Source organism: Rattus norvegicus, chromosome 16, assembly GCF_021556685.1.
Source record: "Rattus norvegicus strain SHRSP/BbbUtx chromosome 16, alternate assembly SHRSP_T2T, whole genome shotgun sequence".
Taxonomy (NCBI): domain Eukaryota; kingdom Metazoa; phylum Chordata; class Mammalia; order Rodentia; family Muridae; genus Rattus; species Rattus norvegicus.
In genome coordinates, this window is record NC_141549.1 from 15,986,244 (window position 1) to 16,002,292 (window position 16,049).

Here is a 16,049-nt window from a genome sequence, read left to right on the forward strand (position 1 = left end):
ACTATTGAAGAAATCAATAAGGAGGTTCAGAAAAATTCAAATATAAAACATATGATTCAATTCAGTGTGTATTCCCCAAAGAATTCAGGTAGGAATTATATAAAGAGATATGTGTGTGTATGTGTTTACCTTGGCATAGTTTACAGTAGAAATGTTGTACAATCAGTGACTATGATATCAATAAGTGAAAGGTGAAAGGACAAATGGAACTTGGTACATTTTCCCAAGTCATTAAAAATAAGAAATTTTCTAAAAAAAAAAAAGATGGAACTAGAAATCTAAAATTTTCTAAAGAAAATAATTAAATCTATAACACGATTTATATAAGAAAAATACAAGTATATCTGATAGTAGTAGTCTGCACGCTATTTTTTAGGAATTATGCAAACAGGACCCATCAGAAACAAAAGAACAGTCACAGACATGGGAGCCTATAAAATACAGATGTGCAGAATTGAAGCAAGAATTCAGCACATCTAAATAAGGAAAACTGTTCATATAAAGAAAGAGGAGAAATAAGAAGCCTCTGTGAGGTAAAATGATGCAATGAATTAGTTTTGAGATTGGTATAAATTATAAAATATTGACTCATACATAAAAATAAATTCAAATTACAGACACAATATGCCTTATTAAAAATAATAGTAACGGGAATCACACTGACCTGATGCTCCTGGCCAGAGACATCATTACAGAGTTTTATGTGGAAAAGCAGTTCAAATTATGAAGAAGGCCAGTTTATTTCACAATGCTGTCCCCTCAACTATGAACACTTGTGAACTAAATAGCCTATGCTTTAGTAACCACCTACCTCCACTTTACTAAACCAGCCCAATTCCTAACTGCATTCTAGATGCCTATCTAGATTTTTATCTATAGGTATAGACATAGATTTTTTTTCAAAACCTCCTTTTAATAACAGATTTCAAATGCTTTGCCCCTCCTTCTAGTCCACCACCTAAATGTAGGGGAGAAAAGGTAGTAAATAAGACAAGGGGGTGTGGACCTGTTTAGAAGTAGTTCTTTGGGGTGAGTTCAATCTCTATTATCAGGACACAGCAGCCCAGCACAGTAGTTTCAGAATACCACACATGAATCAGCAGCAGTGGTATGATCCAACAGAAACAGGGAGGCTTTCATTGAATTGGTACAAGTCAGTGGGAGCCGCCAGGACCAGCCTGGACACCAGGAGACGTTTTCTGGCATGCTTCTCTCAACGAACTGAAGATCAGTGAACACAAGACAAGGCAAGACAAAACACAAGACTATATCTAGCTTTGCAATGCTGTCACTTTCCACTGAGTCCTATTTATGCTCTCTCCAAACATCACATGTCTTCCCACAGGTCTTGACTCAGCAAAACACCATGTGAGTCTGCAACATCTGACATATCCAGGCACTTCCACTTCAACAGGTAAGTTTGGTTTACCCCCTCATCACAGAATATCCTCTTTGCCCAAGATAGAGACCATTGCAAGAAGTCAAATTTGGTCAAAGCACAGAGAATAGTGATCCAGAATAGTCTCTTCCTAATTGATAGATCTGCTTCACCAGAGGCTCTGGTAACATACTAGAAGAGGGGGGCAGAAAGATTTAAAAACAAAACAGAGGATTCTGCTGTGAGATTGTGTCATCTAGAAATGCCAGGAAATCAAAAAATACGACTACCTAAAAAGACCTGAACAATGACAATATCAGTACAAACTAGCATGGGAGTAGGCAATCTCATAAAGCCCCGACCCTAACAAGGAACTACAGGCAAAGACAAAACGTTGAGAATAAGAAATATAGGGCTGGAGAGATGGCTCAGCGGTTAAGAGCACCCGACTGCTCTTCCAGAGGTCCTGAGTTCAATTCCCAGCAACCACATGGTGGCTCACAACCATCTGTAAAGAGATCCGGTGCCCTCTTCTGGTGTATCTGAAGACAGCTACAGTGTACTTATATATAATAAATGAATAAATCTTTAAAAAAAAAAGAAATATAGAGTCCTACCCAGGGATAAAGCCTTATCCAATTATCCAGTACTCTAAAATGAATTTTAAGGATTCAGAAAAAGAACACGTGTGGGAATCATGGACACAAATAATGTGTACTTTTTGTCTCCTTTTTCAGACAAGGCTCTGAAAGCCATAATGATAACATTTGACAGAGTTTACATGTTGCACACCATAGCTTGGTAGCAATTTAAGTGTTATGCTAGATGCTGAGGTATATGGGGGGAACAAAAATAATGATTGATGTTCATACTAAAGAGTGGGAAAAGTTGAATAATATGATAGATCATACTAACAAATAACCATACATTTAGGATCGTGAAGAGGCTCAGACTTACAGTAAGGGCATTCATTCTCTGCTGAGCTGAAGGACCTTAATTGAATCTTCAACCCATATGATGGAAGAGAAAAATGTACTCTTACCTCCACACATGAGTCACGGCATACACACATAAAAATAGCTACACTTAGTACTAAAAATAAATATATGTATTTAAATATATTTAAAGTTATTAAGGCAAGATAAATGAAATACACAAAAAACAAAAGTTAAGAGATATGGTATATAAAACTAAGAAAATATGGTTTTAGGTCATTTTTATAGAAGGGAGTTTATAGATATACTTTAGGTACACATGGATTATACTTATTATAAATTTATATTATAAAATGTTTTCATATGTGGAATCAGGAGGAAAATAAACCTAAGTTGAAAGGGGAATTCTTGAAAGAGCGAATGAACTAGGGTTGAGAAGGGTCTGATGAGAGAGGAAAACGGGACTGATATTTCAGGCGTGCTATGTGCATATATGCAAAACTGCCAGGGATGCAGATATTGTAAAATTAATAATTGTAAAACAAAATAAGCTGGTGGCTGTCTGTCATAGCAGCGCAGGGATTTTAAAACAGGCAGTGGCGTTCCAAACATATGAATGTCTTCATCTTAAATTACCAAGCAAATAAACTATTTCCCACTGGGTCATTGATTTAATGGAGCTACTATACCTAGCAGCCATGCAAAACCGGCAAAGTCACATGATGGTTTCGTCCTTCTTGTGTAATATAAAGAAAATAAGAGTAAAATTGTGTAATTATGGAGAGAAAATGATAATTATGATTTGAGATGGTTTTACTGACTGCGTTATCTCATTATTACTTAATTAATACAAAGATAAAATAATTTGTTTATAAAAAGGAAGGAGCAGGGGCTGGAGAGATGGCTCAGCAGTTTTCTGTCAGAAGACTCACAACTACCTGTGACCCCAGATCCAAAGAATCCACTGCACTCACCTGGCCTCCACATGCACCCACACATATATGGCGTGCACACACACACGTACACACATACACAGATTCACATACTCATGAATGTGCACACACAATCAAATAAAAAATAAATCTAAAATAGAAGAACCAAAACATTGTTGACTCAAATATATATATATATATGTTTTTTACTTTGTATTTTTCGAAAATTATTAGCGAGCTGTTTCAATGTTATTGTTTTATTACTATTATCAGTACTATGGGCTAAATGCTGATAAATATTTCCCCTAGCTATGAAATAGGTCAGTCATCTCTCTCATGAGATATTTACAACTTATTTCATCAAAATTCAATATTTTTAAGTATCCTAAATTAATTCAGTCTAGACATAGTATTATTTTAGTAGAGGATAGCTTTCAAAAGGTATCTACAATAAATAACTTTTTCCAAATCCCAAATTTCTAGGCCAAAATAAGCATTCCTAGTGTTTCAGCATGTATGACAGCACACAAGTGATGTCTGAATGTCACCTCATAATGTGGACCAGGGCCACTAGTGGAGGCACTCAGCCTATGCCATATGTAATCACCATTGTTTGTTGGGTACTTTTGTGGCTCGGGTATCAGGGTAACTGGCCTCATAAAAATGGTTGGGCAATGATCTTTCCGCTTGATTCCTTTGGCCAGTTTACACACCAGGTTTTCAGGGAGTGTCTGGAGTTGTTGGTGGGACAAATGAGGTGGGGGAGGAAGGCTGCAGGAGAGCATCTGCTTAGTCTGTCCCTCGGATTGGGGGCAGAGAGGAAGGAGAGGGTGCATCAGGTGGCCTGCTACATAGTTGGCGATAAGAAGTGGGGAATGAAAATGGAACTGGAGGATGGGAAGGACAGTAAAATTTGCCTACCTCTCTTTATGACCAGTGTAGCCAGAGGTTTCCAGGGAAAGGCTCCCTCAGGTATTGGCTGGTGAGCCCAATTGTCAGGTTTTCCTGCTTTTAGGTGCTAATGACATAGATATATGTAGTTTGAACTTTGTTTATCACACTAAACCTCAACGGAATCTTTTAAAGATTTCACTTATTTATTTGTGTGTGTGTGTGTGTGTGTGTGTGTGTGTGTGTGTTCATAGATGAGAGGAAAGAGTACTGGACCAATTGTAGTGTATGAACTGTCTAATATATGTACTGTGAAACAAACTTCTGTCTTCTGAAAGATTGGGAAATGCTTTTATGTCACCCTTCTCTCTAATGCTCTATGCTAATTTTCAAAAATATTTTGTTTTCTTTATTGGATTATTCTTTTATTTACATTTCACACGTCATCCCTTTTCCAAGTTTCTTATCTATAAACCCCCTATCCCATCTCCCCTCTCCACTATTCTATGAGGATGTTCCCCAACTCAACCACCAACCCCTTCCCGACTTCCCGCACTGACATTCCCCTACAATGGGGGGGGTGTCCCCCACTAAGGGTTTCTCCTCCCATTGGTGCCCAACGAGGCCATCCTCTGCTACATAAGTACCTGGAGCTGTGGGTCTCTCCATGTATAGTCTTTGGGTAATGGTTCAGTCCCTGAGAGCCCTGGTGGGTTGGTATTGTTGTCCTTAAGAGATTGCAAACCCCTTTAGCTCCTTCAATCCTTTCTCTAAGTCCTCTAATGGGGACCACATTCTCAGTTCAATGATTGGGTGTGAACATCCACCTCTGTATTTGCAATGCTCTAGCAGAGCCTCTCAGGAGAAAGCTATATCAGGCTCCTGTCAGCATGGACTTCTAAGCAACAACAATATTGTCCGGGTTGGTGGTTGTATGCATATGGGCTAGATTCCCAGTTTGGGCAGTCTATCTCCTCCTCAGAATATATTTGTTCCCTCTTCGAATAAGGACTGAAGCATCTGCGTGTTGGTTGTCCTACTTCTTGAGCTTCATGTGGTCTGTAGATTGTATCTTGGATAATCCGAGCTTTTGGGATAATATCCACATATCAGTGCGTGCATGACATTTTTTTTGTTTTGTTTTGTTTTATTGTTTTGTTTTGTTTGTTTTTGTTTTTTTTTCTGTGTGTGTGATTGGGTTACCTCACTCAGGATGATGTTTTTTAGTTTTATCCATTTGCTTATGAATTTCTGTACCCATTCTTCTGTTGAAGGACATCTGGATTCTTTCCAATTTCTTGCTATTATAAAAAATGCTGCTAAGAACGTAGTGGAGTATGTGCCCTTGTTATACGTTGGAGCATCTTTTGGGTATATGCCCCAGAGTGGAGTAGCTGGATCCTCAGGGAGTACTATGTCAAACTTTCTGAGGAACCTCCAGATTGATTTCCAGAGTACTTGTACCAGCTTGCAATCCCACCAAAAATGGAAGAGTGTTCCTCTTTCTCTACATCCTCACAGCATCTGCTGTGATATGAGTTTTTGATCTTAGCCATTCTGACTGGTGTGAGGTGGAATATCAGGGTTGTTTTAATTTGCATTTCCCTTATGACTAAAGATGTTGAACATTTCTTTAGGGGCTTCTCAGACATTTGATAGTTCTCAGCTGAGGATTTTTTGTTTAGCTCTTTACTCCATTTTTTAAAAGATGTATTTATTTATTTAATGTATCTGAGTACACTCAGACACACCAGAAGAAGGCATGAGATATCATAAAGATGCTTGTAAACCACCATGTGGTGGCCAGGAATTGAACTCAGGAACTCTGGAAAAACAGTCAGTGCTCTTAACAGCAGAGGCATCTCTCAAGCCCAGTACCCCATTTTTGTTATGGTGTTATTTAATATTCTGGGGTCTAATTTCTTGAGTTTATTGTATATATTGAATACTAACCCTCTATCAGATGTATGATTGGCAAAGATATTTCCCAATCTGTATGTTGCCGTTTTGTCCTAATGACAGTGTCCTTTGCCCTACAGAAGCTTTGAGGTTTTATGAGGTCCCATTTGTTGATTCTTGATCTTAGAATATAAGCCACTGGTGCTCTGTTCAGGAAATTTTCCCAAGCGCTCAGGTGATCGAGAATCTTTCCCACCTTTTCTTCTATTAGTTTGAGTGTATCTGGTTTGATGTGACGTCTTTGATCCACTTAAACTTAAGCTTTGTACATTGCAATAAGAATGGATCAATTTGCATTCTTCTACATGCTTTCCTCCTGTTGAACCAAAACCATTTGTTGAAAATGCTATCTTTTTTCCACTAGATCATTTTAGCTCCTTTGTCAAAGATCAAGTGGCTATAGGTATGTGGGTTCATTTCTGGGTCTTCAATTCGATTCCACTGATCTACCTACCTGTCTCTGTAGCAATACAACAGTTTTTATCACTGTTGCTCTGTAATACTGCTTTAGGCCAGGGATGGTGATTCCCCCAGAAGTTCTTTTATTGTTGAGGTAAGTTTTAGCTATCCTGGGTATTTTTGTTATTCCAAATGAATTTGCAAATTGCTCCTTCTAACTCTTTGAAAAATTGAGTTGAAATTTAGATTGGGATTACCTTGAATCTGTAGATTGCTTTTTGGCAAGGTGGCCATTTTTACTGTATTAATCCTGGCAATCCATGAGATTGGGAAATCTTTCCATCTTCCGAGATCTTCTTCATTTTCTTTCTTTAGAGACTTGAAGTTCCTGTCATACAGATCTTTCACTTGCTCAGTTAGAATCACACAGAGGTATTTTATATTATGTGTGGCTATTGTAAAGGGTGTCTTTTCCCTAATTTCTTTCTCAGCTTGTTTATCCTTTGAGTAGAGGAATATTGGGCCCTACCGTGGGGTGTTTCCCATCCCCCTCGCTGAGCCTTTGAGCTTGCTATAGTAAGAAGTTGTTTACACCCTTGGCAGCTGCTCTTGGCCCTGATTTGAGCCCAGGACTTTCCATGGCACCCTTTTCCCTCGACGAGCCTTTCAGCTTGTTGTTATTAAGAAATTGTTTTGGGATCTTTGCTGGGGGCTGGGGGGGTAACAGGCCAGGGCAGGGTTGGAGGGAGGGGGTATGACTAAAGTACTTGTGCTTTAGCTAGGGGTGTCTTCTCCCCTCCACTTGGACACCCAGGGTAAGGTACTGGGGGCCAAGTCAGACCCAACACCCCAACCTCACCACCAGATGTTACGAGGGATCCCAGCAGATTAGAGGGTGCTGCTGGCCTGGAGACAGGTCTCCAGATCTGACTCAGAAGGCTCCATCCCACCTTCTCCAATCCTGCAACCCCCTGCCTCTGAAAAGGCAGCTAGAATGCAGAGTTGGGGAGAGGGAGGGAGGTCAGGGCTAGAACAGAACCAGTGAGGTGGTGAAAGGAGGGAAAAGGAGGGAAAAGGAGGGGAGTAATAGAAACCCTGTGCTCACATATCAAACTCAGACACCTGAAAGATTGCTCCTGGAGAGGCAGAGTGGAAAGGAGTGCGACCAGAGACAGCTCCACAAACCAGCAACAATGGATGTGGACCCTGCCCTGCCTCATCCATCCCCCAGGAGTGGGCTCAGCCAACTGGGACCTGTGAACACCCTAAAACTGTAGTCCTGGGGGAGAGGAAGCTGATTGGATCCACAGGAGTCCTGGGGCAGTGGGACTGGGCCCCTGTGGAAACATGCACCCACATCCCACACACACACATTCAGTTTTCCCTGCATCCTGCCTTCCACAGCCCAGGGACCCAGGGAACCTCAGACACATTTCCATTGATTTGAAAAATAAAAGGGAATCTTACCTTCAGTATTTCACTCGCTAAAAAAAATGTTTCAAAAAGTTATGTACAGGGGGTGGGGGCTGGGAGCCCTGCCCAGGGTCGGATGGGAGGAGGGCAGCAGTCTCCCAGCCTGCTCCCTGGTTCCAACCCTGGTCTTGCTGCCTCTTGATTTTCATGTTTTGAAAAGCAAACATTCTACGCAGGCACGCACGCACACACACATGCACACCCACAAATTCTGCCAGACTGGAAACCAGTCCTGAGACCCTCACCTGCCCACAGGAGCACTGCTCTCTTGGAATGACCTCTTGGACTGAGGGGACCCACAGAGGCAGAGCACGGTGGGACAAGAGGGTATGCTGAAGGCTGTCACAGAGGGTCAGTTCTAGAGCTTCCCTAAGCCTTTTGGACTTGTTTCCTCAGTTCGTAAAGTGGACAGTCCCTCTTGGCCTCACCTACCCCAGCCCCAAGGTGCAGGGACAGATGAGAGGGACAGGAAGGCGCTTTTGGAGACATGGAAGCACTGGAGGATGGTGGGAGGGGTCCAAAGAACCCCTGGGCCTGTGGAGTCCCAAGCAGGCACAGTGAGGGGCAAGCTCTTCTGAGTCCTGCCCGTCCCCGTCCCCTAGCCGGGCCTGGTGCTGGGAAATGCCTAAGAGGAAGGGGAACCAGGGCTCCCCATGAGTGTTGAGGAAGGTCACAGGTCCCACCTGATGCCTGTCCTTTCTTGACCCCGCCCAGCTTACTTTTGGGATAAGGCGTGGGATGACAGGGAGGCAGAGGGGCTGGGAGCATGCAGCACCCCCTGCAGGTTCTGGGGAGGGACAGACAGCCCTGCAGGTTCTGGGGAGGGACAGACAGTGGGGGAGTGTGACATCCATGGGAGGGTCCTGGACAGGTACTGGAGGACCTCTGCTGGGGGGTGGTGTCTGTGTGGAAGCTGCTGAGCCTGTCCATGGTAAGAGCAGGCTGTGCTCCTGCCCAGGCTGAGTAAGGGGGCAGCTCCATGGAACTGAGAATCTGGGCAGCAGAGCCCATTGGTTCCAAGCACCTCAGGAGGTAGCCCTGACTCACTCAAGAGGCTTGAGGTGAGAGAAGTATATAGCCAGGGTGCAGGGGAGAAAAGTACTCACTAGGAGAGCCAAAGACAGGGTTGTGCCTTACCTCAGGAGCCATTCCTGCGCCCCTCCTCTGGCAGTCAGCTGCTTGCCCTGCCCTCCTAAGAGCTGCATGGCCCCTACCCTAAGCACCCAGGAGAGTGAAAAAGAGACACACTTAGCAGGAAAGACAAGTAGGGGCAAACCCAGTGGTTAACCTCCCTCCCGCCTATCCATGCCTCTCATGGGGACAAGCCATCACCCACTGGCCCATGTGAAATGCCAATGTCCTCCCCACCCAGAGCCAAGCCCCCACCCTCCCCAGGCCCACAAGTGACATTGCATATTAACTACTGTACAGAGAGGAGCGGTGCTGGGAAATGTGAACCCTGAGAGTCAGGGATGCTGATAAGAATAAACAAGACGCCTTTGTCACAAAAAAAAAGAAAAAGAAAAAGAAAAAGAAAAGAAGAAAGAAAGAAAGAAAGAAAGAAAGAAAGAAAGAAAGAAAGAAAGAAAAAGAAAGAAAGAAGGAAAGAAAGAGAGAGAGAGAGAGAGAGAGAGAGAGAAAGAAAGAAAGAAAGAAAGAAAGAAAGAAAGAAAGAAAGAAAGAAAGAAAGAAAGAAAGAAATTGTTTATGCCCCTGATTTGGGCCCGGGACTTTCCACGACACAGATTTTTCCTCTTCTCTTGTTTTCCTGTTTGGAGATTTTCACCTGTTTTGTTGCTTTTCCATGGCTTTGGCCTCTGGTATCTGATCTCAGGAAGGAGATCTCAGGAAAGTCTGGACGGCATTCTTTTAACATGAATGACCAGAGTTCATGTTTCTTCTTAAATCTTGCAGGCCTACGCCCAGTTCTCAGTGTCCTGATGACACAGGCGTCATCAGAGGAAGGCTACTGATTTGTTTGAATTAATTTTATATCCAACCACTTTGTTGAAGTTGTTTATCAGGCTTAGGAGTTCACTGGTGGAACTTTTGGGGTCACTTAAGTATACTATCATATCATCTGCAAATAGCGATATTTTGACTTCTTCCTTTCCAATTTGTATTCTTTTTGACCTCCTTTTGTTGTCTGATTGGTCTGGCTAGTACTTCAAGTAATATATTGAATAAGGAGGAAGAGAGTAGGCAACCTTCTCTAGTCCCTGATTTTAGTGGAATTGCTTCAGGTTTCTTTCTGTTTAGTTTGATGTTGGCTAATGGTTTGCTGTATATTGCCTTTATTATGTTTTTAAATGGGCCTTGAATTCCTAATCCTTCCAAAACTTTTAACATAATGTGGTGTTGAATTTTGTCAAATGCTTTCTCAGCATCTAATGAGATGATAATGTGGTTTTGTTCTTTGTGTTTGTTTATATAGAGAATTATGTTGATGGATTTCCATATATTGAACCATCCCTGCATCCCTGGAATGAAGCCTACTTGATCATGATGGAAGATAAGTTCAATGAGTTCTTGGAATTGGTTTGTGAGAATTTTTATTGAGTATTTTTGTGTCAGTATTCATAAGGGAAATTGGTCTGATGTACTCTTTCATTTTGGTTCTTTGTGTGGTTTAGGTATAAGCTAATAGTTGGGCAGTATTTTTAAAAGGTCTTCTATGAAAGTCTGATAGATTTCTCTACTGAACCCATCTGGTCCTGGGCTTTTTTTTTTTATGTGAGACTTTTAATAATTTCTTCAGGAGTTATAGGATTGTTTAGATATTTTACCTGATCATGATTTAATTTTGGTATCTGAGACCTGTCTAGAAAATTTTCTATTTCCTCCAGATTTTACAGTTTTGTTGAATATAGGCTTCTGTAGTAGATCTAATGATAATTTAATTTCCTCAGATATTAAGGACGGATTATTGTTCCTTGCTATTATTTCTGTATTTAGAGTTGGGCTTATGCTTTTGGAGTTCTCTTCATTTAGGTTTGTTATAAGATTGGTTTATTGCTTTACTGGGGTGTAATTTGCCTTCTTGTTTTGGAGTTTTCCTTCTATTATCCTGTTTAGGGCTGAGTTGGTGGAAAGATATTGTTTTAATTGGCTTTTTCAAGGAATATCTTGGTTTCTCCATCTATGGTAATTGAGGGTTTTGCTGGATATAATAGTCTGGGCTGGCACTGTATTTTCTTAGGGTCTGTATGACATCTATCCAGGATCTTTTGACTTTTAGAGACTGTTGAGAATTCTGGTGTAATTCTGATAGGTCTCTCTTTATAAGCAACTTGATTGCTTTTAATATTCTTTAAATTTCTTTGTTTTGTGCATTTGGTGTTTTTATTATTATCTGACAGAAGGAATTTCTTTTCTTGTCTAATCTATTTGGGGTTCTGTACTCTTCTTGTATGGTATGAGCAACCCTTTCCACAGAGAGAGTATCCAAATTAACAAAATCAGAAATGAAAAGGAAGAAATTAAAAAAAATTATCAAATCCTACTATAAAAGCCTATACTCAACAAAACTTGAAAATCTAGAGGAAATGGACAATTTTCTAGATAGATCCTAGGTACCAAAATTATACCATGATCAGATAAACCATCTAAACAGTCTCATAACATCTAAAGAAATAGAAGCAGCTATTAAAAGTCTCACAACCAAAAAAGCAAATGGATGGAATTAGAAAATGTCATCCTGAGTGAGGTGACCCAGTCACAAACAAACACACGGTATCACTCACTGATAAGTGAATATTAGCCCAAAAGCTCAAATTACCCAAGATATAAACCACAGACCACATGAAGCTCAAGAAGAAGGTGACCAATTTATAGATTCTCCAGGCCTTCTTAAAAGGGGGAACAAAAATATTCATAGGAGGAGATATGGAGACAAAGTTTGGAGCAGAGACTGAAGGAATGGCCATTCAGAGCCTGCCCCACCTAGGGATCAAGTCTATATATATACAGTCACAAAACCTAGAAAATATTGATGAAGCCAAGAGATGCATGCTGATAGGAGCCTGATGTAGCTGTCTCCCGAGAGGCTCAACCAGAGCATGACAAATACAGAGGCAAATGCTAGCAGCAAAACATTGAACTGAGAATGGGATCCCCATTGGAGGGGTTAGAGAAAGGGTTGAAGGAGCTGAAGGGGCTTGTACTTCCATAAGCTAAACACTACATATAGTAGGAAAAAACATTGCAAATTGATAAAATTTTCTCCAGAATATTTAAGAAATTCTGTTTAATAGTAGAAAGACAAACATAATTTAACTGGGAAAAATAGACAAGTTATCCCACAAAAAGCCCTATAAAAAAGGGCAATGGGCACATAAAAATGTATTCAATATCATTATCAATATCATTAGGTATCAGAGTAACTGCATTATATCAAAAATAAGAAACAACATTATACCCACTAGTATGGCTATATATCCAGAAAGAAGATATGCTCGAATGACAATGTTCAGTAAGAGAATATATCATACGTTTGTTGTAGAAATGTAAAATGGGGTGATTGCTTCAGAAAACAGTGGGAACAATTACGGAGACCAAACGCATACAGCTACCCACTATTTATAGTTATAGTAATAAGTAACAGGATTAAAATAATAATGAACACACAAAAACTATGATTCTGCTAAACTACCTGCTTAGATGATCTTGCCACAGGAATCTATATTGTGTTTCCATTATGTAAAATTCTTACCACAACAAGAAACCCTCTCCAGCAAGATATTTTGACAATTTATTTTTATGTAGGTGAGCATTTTGCCTTTGTGTATGTATGCAAACTACATGTGTGCTGTCTGATGAGACCAGAGGTGGATATTAGATCCCTAACAACTAGAGTTTCCGACAGTTGTACGGGATAATATGGGTTTTGGGAACAGATCGTGGGTCCTTTGGGAAAGCCAGTAGCATGCTTAACCCTAACCCATCTCTCCAGCCCTCAACAAAGTATTTTAAAATCGAAAATTCCCTAAAATACCAAAGGATCATAGTCAATAACTATTTTTTGTGATAATACATTATTTGAAAATAAAAAAGTATCTCAACTCCATTTCATTATTTTTGTCTTGTCAAAATACATTTTAACTGAAATTTTGTAATCATGGTTAGATTTAGATAGCATAAGGCAAAAATGTTACTAAATTTTCATAACTTCTTCTGAATCATCAGCCACATTAAAGAATGATCAGTGATTGAAAAAATTGTACAATTTGCAGATAATTACATATTCTCTGACTACTGACTACTGTGGTTGTAGATTTGTAGAAAGCAATATATTACCGATTTCAAATCTTACAGAAATATTTGTCACCATTAGAAAGCAATCATTTTCTCAGTTCCTAAAATTTATACAACATGGCTTAGGCAAGATTTAACAGAAGACATTATTTTATCTTCAGTGACTTCATAAATAATATTAAATTTGGTGAAATTTAATACAGCATAACCATATAAAATTGGAATTTTGTACTTTCTGCCAAGTTCAATATTTTGGAATTTAGAAGTGTTTTTATCAAATGCTAACAAAGAAACAAACAAAAATGGTAATACTAAGGTGTGGTATCTAATAATAATTACATTGTATGTTTTATGATTGGAATAATGTGCTTATCACACTAAAAGCCCTTTGTAACTTAATCCTAAAAATATGTAAATTTGTTCCAAAGCAACAGGTGATCGATTCCAGATGGCATGTGTGAAGTGCTCTGAAATGCTGGATGTTTTCATGCTAGAAACTTATTTGCATGAATTAGTTAAAAGGTCAGTAAGTTGATGTCATTAGTATGGGCCTTGGTGAAGTGTATCAATAGTGATTAAATTTTTAATTGTGTGTGTGTGTGTTGTGTGAGTGCACACACATGTGTGCATGTGTATGCACACGTGTGTATTGTAGGGTATATATGTTTAAATCTTGGCAGGTACAAACACACACACACACATACATACACACACACACACACACACACACACACACACACACACACACACACACGGAGGCCAGAAGTGAACATTGAGTGTCTTCCTCAGTTGCCCTTCATCTTAGTTTTGGAGACAGGATCTCTCACTGAACCTGAAACTCACTGCTTGGCAAAACTTGTAAGCTTTAGGGATCCTTCTTTCTTTGGTGCTACAGTGCTGGGGCTACAGGTAAGCACAATCATGATTTTCACATGGGGTATGATGTGATCCATACTCATGCTTACTCAGTAAGCACTCTACAATCTCAGATCTCTCACCAATTCCATGTTTTTAAATGTGTCTTTTATAATAATATCTTGATACATTTTTTATTAATGTAGAAAGTACTTTGAAATAATTCAAACATATATTTGACCAAGAATTTGAAGTGAATTAAAAACTTTCATCCAAATAATAAATATAAAAATAATGTCATTCAAATAAATAAATAATAAATATCTAAAAGTTTCATCTAAAAAAATTAAAAATTTTGTCACCCAGGAAAGGGTACCAAAGTGAAACTTACAAATTTGTAGAATGAATGTGCAGGAATAAATTATTCCTTCATTTATAAATTTACTTGTTTTGTGATATACATTTTTTCTTTTATTGGATACTTTTTAAATTTACATTTCAAATGTTATCTATCCCCTTTCCCAGTTTCCTCTCCAGAAAGGATAGGGAATGGAAGTTTTGGAGGGCAGGGAATTTGTGTTTGATATATATTGAAAACAAAACAAATAAACAAAGTGGTTGCACTTCTGTATGACTGAAACCTATGGGATCCTCCACTCCATCAATCCTAGAACTAGAACCAGATGACAAGTGCATTTGAACGCCATCTCCATCCTCCTTGTTTTCTCAGAATTTACTTTGATATTTTCTGTGTAGGGTTAAATCTTGGGAGTTGCTGCATGCTAGCAAGAACACTACCATGCCGTGCCCGGCCTATAACATCTCTCCATCTACTCTCTGAAAGACAGCCTCATCTTTAGGTATCAGCAATTTGGTTTCCATTTTCGTTTCTTCTCAGGTACTTCTGGCCTTTTCCAGTGATATCATCAACTGGAAATAAATTCATCTTCTTAATTAAAAAAAAATCCAGAACATTTTTTCCAAATTGGATATTGGCTAATATAGGAACATAAAACTAAGAAGCAAACATGCTTGCTGCTAAGTAAGAAAAGGAGTAAACTGAAGAAGGACTCAAGGATCTATTTTACCTTTAGCTTTTTGAGAATTCAGGTGGACCATTCTTGTAACACTGACTCTCACAATCATGTGTGAGTCACCCACTTTGTCACATGCTTTGTCACCCACTCTACCAGCCATTAAAGAATAGATGAGCTACCTCCTCATAGTTGCCCGTGTCATCTTCTTGACTTTTGAATAACTGAATTGTTTGTGTAGAACTACAGAGTTTTGTAAGGTTGCAAGGCAATATAGATTTAACCTACATTTTATCTAGTCTCTCCTAACTATACTAGCTTATTGTATTGTAGACCAGAAGTATAATCAGGATATGGGTATTAGCACAGCTCTTGATTTTGTGTGGCAAATATATATATATAGATATAGATATAGATATAGATATAGATATAGATATAGATATAGATATAGATATAGATATGCACAAGCATTTAGTTCTAAGACAGTTCATTACCTATGCTACTTCATATATCTAACAAATAACACAGTCAAGTGGCATCGCCATGGAGTAAATTTCTGATTTCTTTTTCATGCTGTTATCTCTTTCTTGCCCATGCCCATCTCATTCAGAAACTCTGGCAACAACTAATCTGTTATCTCTAATAATACTGTTGTCATTTCAAAGCCTTCTTTAAATGTAATAATGAAGACATGATCCTGTTGGCAGCTAACTCTTCTAAGGAATGTTAAGTGTAGCACAATTGTAGAGCATATACTCTAGGCATGTGTGAGGCCCTGGGTAAGAGCTCCAGCACTGAAAAACAGGGATAGAAGGGAGAAGTGGAAGAACAGAGAAAATGGTTAAAAGGAAAGCTGGGGTGAAAACAGAATGAGAGGGGTGGGGGACAGGAATAATATAAAGGAAGGACGCAAAGAAGTTGAGGCTTATTGGAAGTACTG

The 16,049-nt window shown here is 39.4% G+C and overlaps 1 long non-coding RNA gene across 1 annotated transcript in view; it reads left to right on the plus strand.

Annotated features, from left to right (window-relative positions):
- Positions 1-15,299, plus strand: part of LOC120097391 (uncharacterized) — a 35,732-nt gene extending 20,433 nt beyond the window's left edge. The window contains exons 3-5 of the long non-coding RNA XR_015639712.1: positions 1,346-1,414; positions 13,649-13,742; positions 14,832-15,299. This is a non-coding gene — a long non-coding RNA (uncharacterized LOC120097391). The remainder of the gene's footprint in view (positions 1-1,345; positions 1,415-13,648; positions 13,743-14,831) is intronic.
- The last annotated feature ends 750 nt before the right edge of the window (positions 15,300-16,049 follow it).